We start from the raw sequence: 14,417 nt of genomic DNA on the forward strand, positions 1-14,417 counted from the left end.
CATTTGGGCTCCCCCCACAGTCCCCAACATTTTTTATTAGCCCCGGGGGATGGGGTCCCCGGGGATTATAAAAAAATTGTAATAGACGCTATTTTTTTTTTTACAATAGATTTACTGTGCGCGTACGGTGCGAATTACATACGACGTGCAGTGCAAAGTCCGTAAGTCTTCCCGTAAGCTTACCTAAGCTAGAAAAAGTAAAATATTTTTAGATATTTATGAAGTGTATATGTTTAGATGTTTGGTGGCTCTAAAAAACAAACCTTGTGTTTATTGGGAGATTTTAGTACCTACAAGTAAGTACCGATGCAGAGTCTAAGGTTCAAGAGGAAGACTCTGTTCCCCTCATCTGTAAAATATACACCATCTCTCCTATAGATGCCATGCATATTGAAGTGCAGATTGTTATGGTAAATGGACCCCATTTTATAGTCTCTGAGAAACACAGAAACAGATTTATTCACATGCTTCCTAGCTTTCTCAATTTGTGGACAACATTGATTGAACCAGTTCCATTTCTGCCTTTGACATATATTAAAATAGACAAAGGCAGTTTGGGGGAAAAGTGACATCAGTTCTGTAAAGGTGTTCTTCATAAACATTTCTAGTCCTACCCCAGTCAAAGTGCCTAGGTCATTGCCACCACAGTGCACAAGTATGAGTATGAGGTCAGGGTGTTGGAGATGCATAAAGGATTTCACCAATAAACCTCTGTCCAATCCATTTAATGTTCACATTTGGTAAACCTAGGTCTTTGTGAGTTTCTTTCTATTGTGCATACCTTTCACTCCAGAAAATATAGCTGTGTCCCACAATCCACACTGTAAGCATCTTGAAGAGAGGTCTTGATGCACTCAGATGGTCTCTGTAAATGAAAGGGCAGTTTGAAGTTTTTTTTTCTAAAATGGTGGATAAGTGGAGTTTTGTAAAAAAGCAAAGAGGTGATTGGTTGTTTGAAATGTTACTAGCTACAAAAGTAGGGTGCAATTTTCTGTTTTTTAAAAGCCTGTTATTTATTGGTTAAGAAAAAGTGATAGAAAAGAACATTACTTAGGATAAGCTGGTATATAGACATGTCAAGCACACTTGCTGTTTTGATTTGCAACAATGTATGATGAACTTTTCACCTGGGTTGTCAGTTAGGTGTTCCTTGAAGTGTTTCTATGGTAACTGGCATTATGTGGTTGGGGAAGGGTTGAAAGTATTGTCAGTTGGAAAGGGTTCAAAAGTTCAAGCAGTTTAAAAGTGTTTCATTTTAATTTAATGTGTGATAAATGTGATTTGTAATTTATTTGTATATGTGTGTGGATTGAATGTGTAGATTGACAGGAAATGTTTGCTGTTTGCTATAGGAGTTCCTGACTCCCTTGGGTTAGTTAGGGGGTTTTACAATGATCCCCAATGTTCAGTTTTAAAAAAAAATTAGTTTTGAACGTTTACGGGACGACTTACGTAATTCGCACTGTACGCGTACAGTAAATCTATCCTAAAAAAATAGCCTTTATTACTAATTTTTTATAATCCCCAGGGACCCCATCCCCTGGGGCTAATTGTATATGTTTGCGGGGGGCTGTTTGCCTCCGCAGCCCCGGGGACCACCACCCCCTGGGGCTTCCTTTTAAAAATAAAAAATCAACCACTCGCCCCGGGGACCATGACCCCCAGGGCTTTGTTGATGTTGGGAGGAGGGCCACGCGGCCCCCCTCCTGGAGCCCTTGATGGCCCTGGGGACCGCCACTCCCCAGGGCCGGCTCCTGCAGTGTTCCGGGGTGCCCAATCCTGAGACACTGCTGTTTGTCACTGCAAGAGGGGGACATAGTATGCTTACAAGAGACCTGGTCTACAGAGCATGTCCACCTCGAAGGCTATGCTGGTTTTCATACACTGGCAACTAAACACAATCGGTTTGGTAGACCATCAGGAGGAATTTCGATTTACGTAAAACATCTAAAACAGATAAAAGTAAAAAGGGTTCAAATAGAGTCAGAAGTGTTACAGGCGCTCTTAATAGAGGGAATAGGGACAGAGCCGTACATGTGGCAATCCTAGTTATAAAGATATACTTAAACGCACATGGCCAGAAAAAGTTGGAAGGTACAAAAAACACTGTAACTTTAATACAGGAAATTCTAGACGCAAATGCACTAGTACCCAAAGTGATAGTAGGAGACTTTAATCTCTACCACCTGGGAACAAAAAATGACATGTCACGTCCAGCCAGCTCTGAAAGAATATTCAATGTATTTTTGAAAAACTATGACCTAAAGTCTGCCAATGAAACCTGGAAAAGTTTAGACCTCAAATATTCAGCTAATGCCACTTTTAAGAACTGCTCTATAATTGACTACATCTTCTTATGTAACCTCCTCACTCAGAAATTAGTCAATTTCGAAGTAAAATCACATGAAACTAGCGATCACAAACTGTTGCAGGTGGAATTAAATCCCAGTATTATACAGAGGGAACAAGCAGTTGTAGTATCCCATTCAACAGGGATTGAAGACCATACATTAGTCAGAAGGTTAAAATGGAACAAGTATCAGGCTACGTTATTTAATGTATGGAAAAATAAACAAGAGTACAAAGGGAAGCCTCTTGGAAAACAACCAAGTGTGGTTAATTGGACAAGTTGGATTTTTGCTTTAAAAACTAAACTTGCCAACAATGACAAAGACATCCCACACGGAACAACAACGTCCACTTCACATTTTAAATATAACAATAAAATACTATGCACAACAATAAGTAAGCTTAAGAGGGCTAAAAGAGCACATAGGATTGCAGGAACGGAAGAAACAAGGGAAATGTGCAAAGATCTATCGAAAGAGCGCAGACACCAGTTATGGTCTCTGAGACAAAATAAATTAGAAAAAGACTGGATAACGATACACGAGCTCTCAAAACCAAACAAACAATGTCAGCTCTGGCAATTTATAGCTAGTTTGGAGAAAGGTAAAGTAGACAGGCGTAATTCTGTACATGCAGACGCCTGGCTCAGACATGTCACCACAATTTACATTGAAAAGGAGGGTATCACAATCCCTGGAATCCCTGAAACTTGTTCCTCAGCCAGCGTAATAACAGAGGAGGACGCCTCAGTGGAATTCTTGGGCAAAGAACAAGACCGTACGGCAGTCAAAAAGGCAATAAAAAAAGATAAGAAAGGACGGGGCACCCAGGCCGAACGGTCTTCCAGGAGCCATCTTTAGAGAAGATCTGGTATATTGGGGCAAAAGGTTATCCAATCTGTTAATTGAATGTCGATTAGAAGCAAAGGTGCCGGATTCATGGCGAGGGTCTTTTTTACATCCCATCTTCAAAAAAGGAGATAATACAGACCCAAAATAAAATTAAATAGTTGGATCAAAGAGAACAAAATCCTCCTCCCCTACCAGTCCAGATTCCGCAAAGGCTGCTCCACAATCGATAATATCGTGGCCATGTCGTATTTGAACCAGCACGCAAATGGCAAAATTATAAACCAATCTTTGCATGCTTCGTTGACTACTCAGCTGCCTTTGATGGAGTGCCTCGACACAAGCTTTGGAATAAGTTGCGCAGCTGGCATATCCCAGTAGGTCTTCTTAGCGCCATTATTTCATTGTACAGCAACACCTGGATCAAAGTGAAGCTAGCAGATAATACCACAACGAAGAAGTGTTGGACAAACCGTGCCCTAAAACAGGGATGTGTCCTTGCCCCCACATTGTTTAATTTATACACGGCTGACCTGGGGAAGAAGCTTCAAAATGCCAGTCTTGTAACACCGAAAATTGGAACCAACAAACTGCAAATATTACAGTATGCAGATGACTTAGTGGTAATGGATCACACAAAAATCGGGCTACAAAGAGGCCTAGACGCCCTCAATAACTACAATGAAAGAAATGAACTTATAATAAATGCTCAAAAAACTAAAGTAGTTATTTTTGGACACTACCCAAAATAGGCTCTATTGAAATGGCATGTGGGCAAATAAATCATCGTCACAGCAAAATCCTATAACTACCTAGGATGCTGGCTAAAGGAAACCAGTAAAGCAACAATACATCTGCATAAAATGAAGGCTAAAGCACTGTCAACAATTTATGCCCTATGTAAACTAAATGAGATAATGCAAAGCCCATCAACTGTTCCGATCAGGAAAGTAACAAGCAAAAATCCGGGCAATTGCTAGTTATGCACAGCAGGCATTCCCGGGTAAAATTGAATCAATGCTAGACAAAGCACAATGCCAGGCCTACAAACGCATTTTCAAACTGCCTACATGTACACACAACAGCCTAATTCGTTTAGAATTTGGTCTGCAGCAACAAAGTAAAGAATGCTTGGGAATGCATGTGAAATACTACTACCAAGTCCTAACAGCTCCAGCCGGAAGCCTAAAGAGCATGCTGAAGCCAATTTACCGGGGGTCAATTAACCCGTGGCATTGTTACACAGAGGAAGCAGTGGAAACGCTGGGATTAGCAATGGAAAACTGGGATCAGGGAACGGTAAACTACCTGGCCATCAAAAATTCAATTGATAAACAATGTTATCAACTGTCGCATCGTAGCGATATAGCAGACTACGCAACAGGAAGAGGCTCACCTTGGCTGATCAAATCGTTTGCCGGGAGTAAAATCCAGCCATATCTCAAGCAAGCTCTGGGAAGGAAAGCACTAAAAACATTGTATGGGCCAGACTTGTGCCCCTCCCCATTAAAGAATGAAATCCTGGGTGGAGATCTCTAGAACATAAAAATCAGATGCAGAATCTTTGACTTTAAATTTGAATCTTTGCCACATTTGATTTGTTGTTGTCCCGGTATGTTGCAGTCCCGTCAGAACCTTTTAAAACAAATATGGCTGCGCAACAGGGTATGGACAGTGAAAGAAGCAACTTCGGTTATCTTTTCCTGTACTACACCACAGGACTTGGCCAGATTTGGGAGATACGCGGCCGAGTTGCGTCTTAGGCTAATGGAAGAAGAGGGGCCAGGCAACATAAAAGGCAACCTGGTCTGTTAAATAAGTATTCTCCAACCAGGCTGAACTGACAATCACTTTCCAATTTATAAATGTATATAATATATTTTCTTACTCTGTATTTATACGGTTGTATGTAAACTTATTGTTTTTTACAAGAATGTCTTTTTTAAACAATTGTTCTAATTTGCTTTTAAAATTGCATGTAAGTTATATTGCAGATGGTTTTAAGTAACTGTGCAATACAAAAAATAAAATACAATACAAGACACTGCTGTTTGCTGTGATGTTGGGAGGGAGGCCGCGCGGTCTCCCTCCTGGAGCCCTCGATGGCCCTGTGGACCGCCACCCCCCCAGGGTCGGCTCCTGCAGTGTCCCGGGGTGCCCAATCCCGGGACACTGCTGTTTGCTGTGGTAGGGCAGAGCCTCGCGGCTCCCACCCTACCACAGCAAACTGCTTTTCATCAGAGAGACCAGCATGTTAGCTGTTCTCTCTGACAAAAAGCAATGCCGGCTCTCAAAGGACGTGGGGAGCCGGCTGGTACGACGTACGGTGCAAAGTCTGTAAGCTTACCTTAGCATGAAAACAATTATTTGAAAAAATATATTTTAGAGATATGTTTGAAGTTTATGTGTTTATGTGTTGGTTGGTTCTACTTGGAGCTTTTCTTTTTATTAGTACTTATAAGTAAGTACTTATGTATATTCTAAATATGTTAAGAAACAGTGTTTTACAGAGTGGCAAACTTTTGACATCTGGTGACAGTTTACAGTTGGAGGTAGGGTGGAAAGTTATGTCAGTTGGCAAGGTTTGAATTGTTGAACCAATAGAAATATGTCTTTGGTTTTCAATTATTGTGTGAAGGAATTTGATTTGTTAGTAATGTGTATATAGGTGTAAATTGAGAGGGAAAGTGTGCCATTTCTTTGGTTCTGTTGCAAGCAATGGAGCGGAGAGATTCTGTTTAAGGCTATCTGTTGTGTGAGTGGTATTCTTCTTAATCTACCAATCAGTTTGAGAGGTGAGTTTAAAAGTTGTAAGGGAATGTATGTGGTGCATTTTATTTTTAGTAAAAGTAATGTGTTTAATCTTGAAAAGTTTGTAGAATTGTATTTTGAGTTTGACTGTATTTGAATAAGTATGGTGATAAAATCATTTGATAAATTAATGTGGTTAGTGAGTAAGGTTTTTGCAATAAAGTGCAGTACTAAAAAATGTAGAATGTGTGCAGTCAGTTAAATGTTTTAGTTTGGTAAATGTGTTTTGGTAAAATGTATGGTTTTAAATAATTTGACTAGAATTACACTGAGCATCTGTGTAAATTAAGGATTTATAGTTGCACCTTTTTCCATAATCTCCGCCCTTTTTCCTGACAGTCTACCTCTCTCTGCTTATACTGTCTGCTCTTTTGTGATATTTTCTCTCTTTCTTTATCTTTACTTGTCTTTCCTTATAGTGCTGCTTGTTGTCATAGTCCCTTCTGTACTCTTAGTGTCTGTCTGTCCTTATTGTCTCCTTTGTTTCTTAATAGTCTCCCTTCTTTTTAAACTGCCTTCTCTGGCCTTTTAATCCACTGTCTCTCATCATACCTCCCTGTTAAGAATTCCTCAGTCAGAATACATAGACTGCTGCATACCATCTTAGGTAAATTTACAAGCCCCTTGGACCTGTTTCTTGTTTTATTGTGTCTTACTTTTGGGTGTACTATTGGTAAAAAAATAATGCAGCAACTTGGAAATGTATTTGGAAAATGTGTCAGAATTGTCAACTGAAATGTAGTGGTTATATACATAGAATGTTTTCAGTCAGTTAAACATTTTAGTGTGGGGAATGTGTTTTGGTAAAATTTATGGTTTTAAAACATTTGTCTAGAATCACACTGAGCATCTGTGTAAATTAAGGATTCTATAGTTGCACCTATTTCCATAATCTTCACAGTTTCTGCATGCACCATCTCCCCTCTGCCTGCCTCATCTCTCCTTTTGTCCACACTATCTCCCCTCTGCATGCACCATCTCTTCCTCTGCCTGCACCATCTCTCTCTCTGCCTGCAATATGACTCGGTATGTCTGCACTATCTCTCCCTCCGCGTGCACCATCTCTCTCTCTGCCTGTAGCATCTCATTCTCTGTCTGTAACAGCTTTCTTACTCTGGGGGCGTGCAAGGGGCCCACACACTATAGACTGCATGCCTTTCTGTGGTGGTATTGCTGCTACTGAAAGGCATCTGCAGAGGCCTATTATGATATGGCTGGTGGTGTGTATTAGACACCGCTACCATGTGAGATTCTTTCCCTCTCTGCCTGTAGCATCTCACCCTCTGCCTGTACCATCTCCCTCTCTGTCTGCACTATCTCCTCCTCGGTGTGCTCCATGTCCACTCTGCATGTAACATTTCTCCCTCTGTTTGCACAATTTCCTCTCTGCTGTACCATCTCACCCCCTGTGTTCATCATCTCTCTCTCTGCCTGCACCATCTGTCTCTCTGCCTGAAACATCTCACCCTGTCTCTGCTCCATCTCCCCTCTGCCCGCACCATCTCTCCTTCTGCCTGCAGCCTTGCACCATCTATCCTCTGCCTGCACCATCTCGCTCTCTGGCTGCACCATCTCCCTCTCGGTCTGCACCATCCGTCCCCCTCCGCCTGCACCCCCTCTTCCGCCTGCTGCTATTTTAACTGTTTTCTCATCACGTTCTCCCCCCTCCTGCCCCATGGTTTGTCCCTCACAGTTCTCGACTTTTTTTAAAGTCACTGAAATAAACAAATGAAATGTGCTTTTAGTTTGTGCTTGCGCTGTTGAAATAAGTTTAAATAGACACAGAGCAGAGACGAGGCTGCACAGCTGTGTTGCATACATGGCGTACACAGAGCGTGTCACTCCATGTGAGGGTATCACCCGGTGCGGTCTGCACCCCTCTAGTGATGCCATTGACAAACTCCTTGGGCCTGTTTCTTGTACTATTGTGTCTCACTTTTGGATGTAATGCTGGCAAAAAAATAATGCATTAAATTTGAAATGTATTTGAAAATTGAGTGAGGATTGTCCACTGAAGTGTAGTGGTCATATACATGTAATGTGTTTAGTCACTTAAACGTTTTAGTGTGGGAAATGTGTTTTGCTAAAATGTATGGTTTTAAATAATTTGTCTAGAATCACACTGAGAATCTGTGTAAATTAAGGAATTATAGTTGCAGCTTTTTCCTTAATCTTTACAGTTTCTGCTGACAGTCTACCTCTCCCTGCTTATTTCATTTCCAATCTTTATTTCGACCATTCGGCCATAAAAGATACACAATACAGATATAAAATCACATATAACTCAGTTCATAAACGGATAAAACATTGAATGCATATGTTAAAAGGATCCTGTACAGACTAAACATCTAAAAAAATTATTAAGTAGAACCCAACACCTTTAAAATACGGTTACGCGTGTACCATACATTAGTAAGGAATTTTGATAGTGCGAAAACAGTTGGGCCAGAGACATCAGATTTTAGAATCCTGTACATTGGTGCGTATTCCCTGCAACCCATATTCCTTATCAACGGGAGGAGCCAATATTTTCTGGCTGCCTTGTAGGCTGGGCAGAAGAAAACCACATGCAAGTCGTTTTCCTCCATATCAACACAGACCGGACACTGCTTTGTGGAGGAAGCCGATGACCAGGAGCTTGTAAAGGACCGAAAGGGCAGTGTGCCGTATCTCCATTGGAGAAACAGCTTTCTAGCAAGTATAGGGGAGATAGGATCCAGTACCTTCTCAAACCTATAAAGATCCTTGCTTTGCAAAAACACAGATGATAAGGACCCCTCTGGCTGGGTAGCTTGGGCCCTTGCTAATTTGTGTTCGTGATATAAATTAGCCAGGGACCTCTTGGAGATGTTTGATGCAGCATTCGCCGGCTCAGTCCATAAATCAGGGAGCCCTAATTCCATACAGGTAACTTGGATGTTTCTGACCCAGGGGATACTGAGCGCTTTGGGGTGATTCAGTAATTCGACCAGTTCCGCCCTGTACTCTGCGAGATCATTACTGCTCCACAGCCTGCGCCAGAAGGCTATGGGTCTCAAGCTTGTTTCGTCAGCTAGTGGTCGTAACCCTAAATCAAGCCTCAAGGGGAGGAGCGGGGTGCTGGGCGGGAGTGCGGCTATCTGTCTTATAAACTGGTTTTCCGTTAGTGACAGACTCCGGCAGGGTGTGTGACCCCACAGTTCCGCCCCATACATAATCGCTCCCCTAGCCTGGGCCTTATATATCTGGATTAATGCCCCCAATGGGCGGTATGACGAGCCGGTCATCATCCGTGAGATGCCCCCAGTGGTTTGTGTGAGTTTGAGGTTTGCCCTACTCTGGTGAGATCCCCAGGTCATGGTTTCGTTGAGGGTCACACCAAGATATTCAAAGGTGGCTACTCTCTCGAGCCGCACGGCTCCCAATTGCGGATTCGGCCGCAATTTCTGGCTCGGATTCAAAACCATGAATTTGGTTTTTGCAGCATTAATTTCTAGCCCCCTATCAGTGCAGAAAGCCACGAAGGAATCAAGAATCCTTTGTATACCCATAGGGGTTTTAGATAGCAGCAGGGTGTCGTCCGCAAACATAATTGCGGGCACCCTGCTGCCATTTAATTTGGGGGTGTCAGTATAGTCAGTGGCGTTCAGATGGGCGATTACCCCGTTGACGAAGAGGCAAAACAGGGTCGGCGCCAGCACACAACCCTGTCTTACCCCTCGGCCAACGGGGAATCTATCGGTTAGTTCCCCCGACCTCCCACACCTCACACGGGCGTAGTTATTGTGGTGCAGCCTCTGTAAGATCAACAGGATATCCGGGGGGACGCCCATCTCTGCCAAGACGCTCCAAAGTTTCCCCCTGGGCACCAAATCGAAGGTGGCCCGTAAGTCCACAAAAATTGTGTACAGACTGCCGCCCTCGAACTTTGCTGTCCTCCAATAGATCAGGTTCAATCTGAAAACATGGTCCACTGTGGATACCCCCTTCCTAAATCCCGCCTGGTAGGGACTAAGGGCACCCACCTCCTCCATCCAGTCCTGGAGCCGGTTCAGCAAAACCCTACCGAACAGCTTCTGTGCTACGTCTATTAGACTGATCGGTCTGTAGTTGGCTGGGAGGAGAGGCGAGCCCTTTTTAAAGATGGGGACCACCTCTGCCCCCAGCCAAGTACTAGGGATTTCCATGCCGCCAAGAACACCATTAAAAAGGGCGGCAAGGTAAGGCGCCCAAACAATGGGCTCCTGTTTAAACATGTCCCCCGGTAAGCCATCAAGTCCCGGCGCCTTCCCAGAAGCCAGACCTGAGATGGCAGCAGTGACCTCACCCAGCGTTATTGGCTCCCCTTCATAACCCGGCCGGCCCACCTCAGTGGCAGCAGGGGATTCTCCCGGCTCAGAGCTGTATAAGGACTGGAAGTGAGCCTGCCACACCCCCGGAGCTATGTTAGGCTCTAGTGCCGATTGTAAACTCCCCGACCCCCCATTCACTGTCCTCCAAAACAGGCGTTGGTTTTGGATCGCTAAGGCCTTGGTGAGTTCTTCCCACTGGTTTTCCTCCCATTCTGCCTTAGCGTGGGCAACAAGTTTCTTGTAAGCTCGCCTGCTTTGTTTAAGGCTATCCCCCCCTGTACCCTCCTTAATTATTCCAAGGAGTTCTGTTTTGGCCCGTCTACATGCTAGATTGTACCACGATGTTTTGCCTTGGCGCCTCTCTTGGCTTTCATGAGCTACAAGTGAAATGGGGTGCCGCAGCTTTTATAAGGTCCTCGTGAGCCTTGTACAATTTGGTCTGGGAGTCTTTGTTGTTTACCTCCGTATCCAAGCTCCCCACAGTTTCCAAGATGGGAGTTATCCCAACATAGAGCATGGGGAGTTTGTTCTTGCTTGTGACCAGGTGCTCCCACCTGATTCTTCTCCTGCTATTATCCAGGAGAAGCGCAGGGTTGTTCCCTTCCACGTTAGACACGGGAGCTTGGGGGCCAGGATGAACAAGGTCGAGCTCAAGAGCATTGTGGTCGCTATCGGTCCTTTCCATCACCCTAAAATCCTGAATTGTCGGCCACTTCACTATTTGGGCCAAGACATAGTCCAGGCGGGACTCTCTCCCCAGTCTGTTATAGGTGGTTTTACTGGGTATGTCGGATTTCATTCGCCCGTTACAAGCTCTGATTCCGAACTTTAGGGTGAGGGCTGTAATTTGTAATGCTAGTGGGGTCCAGGCCTTCGGAGGTGGAGCTTCCACCGAGGGCACTGCCCACCTAGCCTCTTCCGATGGTAACCCGTCCAGAAGGCCGGGGAGTGGCTCAAAGTGGGAATTAAAATCCCCTCCCACCACATAGAATGAATCATTCGGCAGTTCAGATATAAAGTTCGAAAGTACATCAATGGTCGGTGATTCCTTTGCCATTCCCACCGGCCTGGAATAGATGTTAATCAACACAAGTTTAGCTTTGTTTGGCCATAGTAGTGAAACCACAAGGATGTCTTCAGAGTTAGCCGACACCCGTGTTGCCACGCAACCCAAATGAGATGCAACCCAGGTCGTAAGCCCCCCTGACGGACGGCCTTTGCCTTCCCACCTCGCTGGAATGGAGAATGACATGTAGCCTTGGTGCCCATAGTCCTCTCTGGCCCAGGTTTCCTGGAACATACATACGTCACCAGTCTCGATGTAGTTTACCCAGTCCGGCTCACCCATTTTGTTGGCCAGTCCCGCAACATTCCAACAAATTAGCCTCAGATGTTCAGGGGTGTCAGATGCCGTGCCATAAGGGTTGGGAGAGGTGGTTCCGGGCACCACTTCTGTCGGAGGACCTGACGCAAAAACAGCAGTGGGGGCAGATGGCTCAGAGAGTCTACAAGAGCCGTTGTCCACCGGCAATGAGTCCTTCAGTATTCCCGCATCATTGTGTACATTATAGGCAGATGGGTGGGAAAGACCGCTGATGCCATTATCCAGAGTCACTGGATCGTTCAATAGACCAGAGGTTATGCCAGCAGTCGGGGTGGATGGTTCAGAAAGTCTGCAGGAGCCGTTATCCCGGGTCACTGGCTTGTGAACAGAAAGTCAGTCAACCCCGTCCAAGCCATTCAAGCAATTGAAACGGTTGAAGTGAAAATAGGGTGTGTCCGGCAGTTGGAGGTGTGGGCGTTGTGCATAGTCCTTGTGTCTGCGTCTGCGTTCCACCCTTATCCATTCATCATGCGGTGGAGCCTGGTGCATGCGAATAGGGGGGAAGAAGAAGGATACTGGGAGGGTCTGAATAGTGGAATCCAGTGATCTATTTACTCCTTCACAGATATGCAGAACAGTGCCCGGGTCTTTAAAAGTTACCAAAATACAATCCCCTATTATTGTTTTTCTGGTCTTCCCTAACCAAGGGACCCTTCTAACCATAATAATCTCATTGTTAAAATGAGATGGTAGGGGTCGGTTCCAATTTAGCCATTTAATGACCTTTTTCTTGAGGGATTGATAATCTTCATTTTCCCCTGATCTTAGATGGGGGGCACCTGCTAGGACCACCGTTAGACTATTGGCTTCTGGCGGGAGATCTGGCCTCCGTGGTCTTGGGGCTGGCCGGCCCTGGGAGAGTGGGGGGGCATTGCCATCTTCTTGGTATCCTTCATTAATCCCTGCCTGAGAACTATAAGGGGCAGGGTCTATTGGTTGCGGAGGCCCATTAGTTTGGTTATTTCGCAGTGCCTGGAGTGGAATAGCCATTAGTGGCTGCAGGGGGGAGGCAGTAGGCACACTCTGAGGGGGGGCTTTGTTGGCCTTTTGTGAGGCTTCTGCTTTAGGAGAGTTTCCTGCGGGGAGATGGGTTCCCACTATTTTGGTTTGCTTACTATCTAAGGAGTTCAAGGTAGTAAGAGATGTCTCTAGTAAAGTGAGCCTGATCTCAACTCTTTTCAAACTGTCACTAATGGGCTGCAAGAGGGAGCGGAATAAGAATTCTATACTCCCTATAGATGTAAGGGGGGGGTTTGTATTCGGTGTATTGGCCTCTGGATCCTTGTTAGTAACAGCTATGTTGGAGCTTTGGGCCTTAGGAGGTGGAGTGGTAGGCACGATCTCATTAACCTTCCCAGATTGGAGTGTGTTGGTGTGTTTTTTACCAAAATCAAGATGGGATAATTTGGTTTTCCCCCGTCCCCCTATTGACTTCCTACTGCGTTTGCTAGGCGGAGGCCTATGCAACTCCACCACAACACTTGGTTTTGGCTTGCTCTTCTTAGCTACTTGCATAGGGGGAGTTTGGGTAACCAGGTTAACGGGGGTAACGGATAACATAGGAGGAGCTGGGTCTGCATACTTTCCAGGCGCCCGCCCTGGGGTGCTGGGAATTTCCCGAAGTAAAAGGGGGAAGTCCTCAAGGGTCGAGGGATTTAAGCTGTTAGGGGGCGTACCTTCCTCTTGGGAGGTAGGGTACGGGATGATCTCTGTCAAGGGTCTGTTCTTCATAGGATTCAATGGAGCGCCGACGCTCCGCCCTACGTTTCTCTAGTGAGCTTTCTTTGCCCGCATCTCCCTTGGCAGATTTGAAGTAATTGTCCAGTGTCCCTGTACTGCTGGCCCCCTCCCTTGATGGGGTTTCACGTGGTGTCGGCGAGGGCATCCCCTTGGTCAGATTAGAAGCTAAAATTAAGGGATAGGGCCCAGCCCGGCCTCTTTCGGCCCCTGACGGCCACAGACGGTCCTGCCCTTGTCCCGGGCTTCTCCCGGCGCCCTCCCGCGCAGCGGGAATGTTGCTTCTCTTTTGTAGCTGTGTGGTTGGTTGCCGAGGGGGCGGGCCGGCAGGGAGAGCAGCCCAGGTGGATACGGGCGCGCGGGGACTCCTGGTCCTCGGAGTCCACCGCTCCTAGCTCGCAGCTCTGCCAGTCGGTTTTGGACAAGCCCCTTGCTGTAAAGAACTGGCCGCTGCTGACCGCGAAGCGGGACCCGCGAAGCGGGTCCGGCGAGGTGTGGCGGCAGCAGCAGGCTCTGCTGGTCCCTTCGGAGTGCTCAGGTCCGCTGGTCCGTGGAGGGGTTGGCCGTTATCGATGCAGGTAAGGCAGGGCAATCCAGAGAATGGCAGGCAGGACGCCGCTCTAGCCTGATGAGATGGGGGCGGGGCCGGCAGGGAGAGCAGCCCAGGTGGATACGGGCGCGCGGGGACTCCTGGTCCTCGGAGTCCACCGCTCCTAGCTCGCAGCCCTACCGGTCGGTTTTGGACAAGCCCCTTGCTGTAAAGAACTGGCCGCTGCTGACCGCGAAGCGGGACCCGCGAAGCGGGTCCGGCGAGGCGTGGCGGCAGCAGCAGGCTCTGCGGGTCCCTTCGGAGTGCTCAGGTCCGCTGGTCCGTGGAGGGGTTGGCCGTTATCGATGCAGGTAAGGCAGGGCAATCTCTGCTTATACTGTTTCCTCTCTTGTGATATTTTCCCTCTT

The 14,417-nt window shown here is 46.0% G+C and overlaps 1 protein-coding gene across 1 annotated transcript in view; it reads left to right on the forward strand.

Moving 5' to 3' along the window:
* DNAH17 (dynein axonemal heavy chain 17) overlaps positions 1-14,417 on the forward strand; it is a 15,539,113-nt gene that overhangs the window by 3,114,089 nt on the left and 12,410,607 nt on the right. The window lies entirely within an intron of this gene.

The sequence above is a fragment of the Lissotriton vulgaris genome, chromosome 7 (genome assembly GCF_964263255.1).
Source record: "Lissotriton vulgaris chromosome 7, aLisVul1.2, whole genome shotgun sequence".
Lineage (NCBI taxonomy): Eukaryota > Metazoa > Chordata > Amphibia > Caudata > Salamandridae > Lissotriton > Lissotriton vulgaris.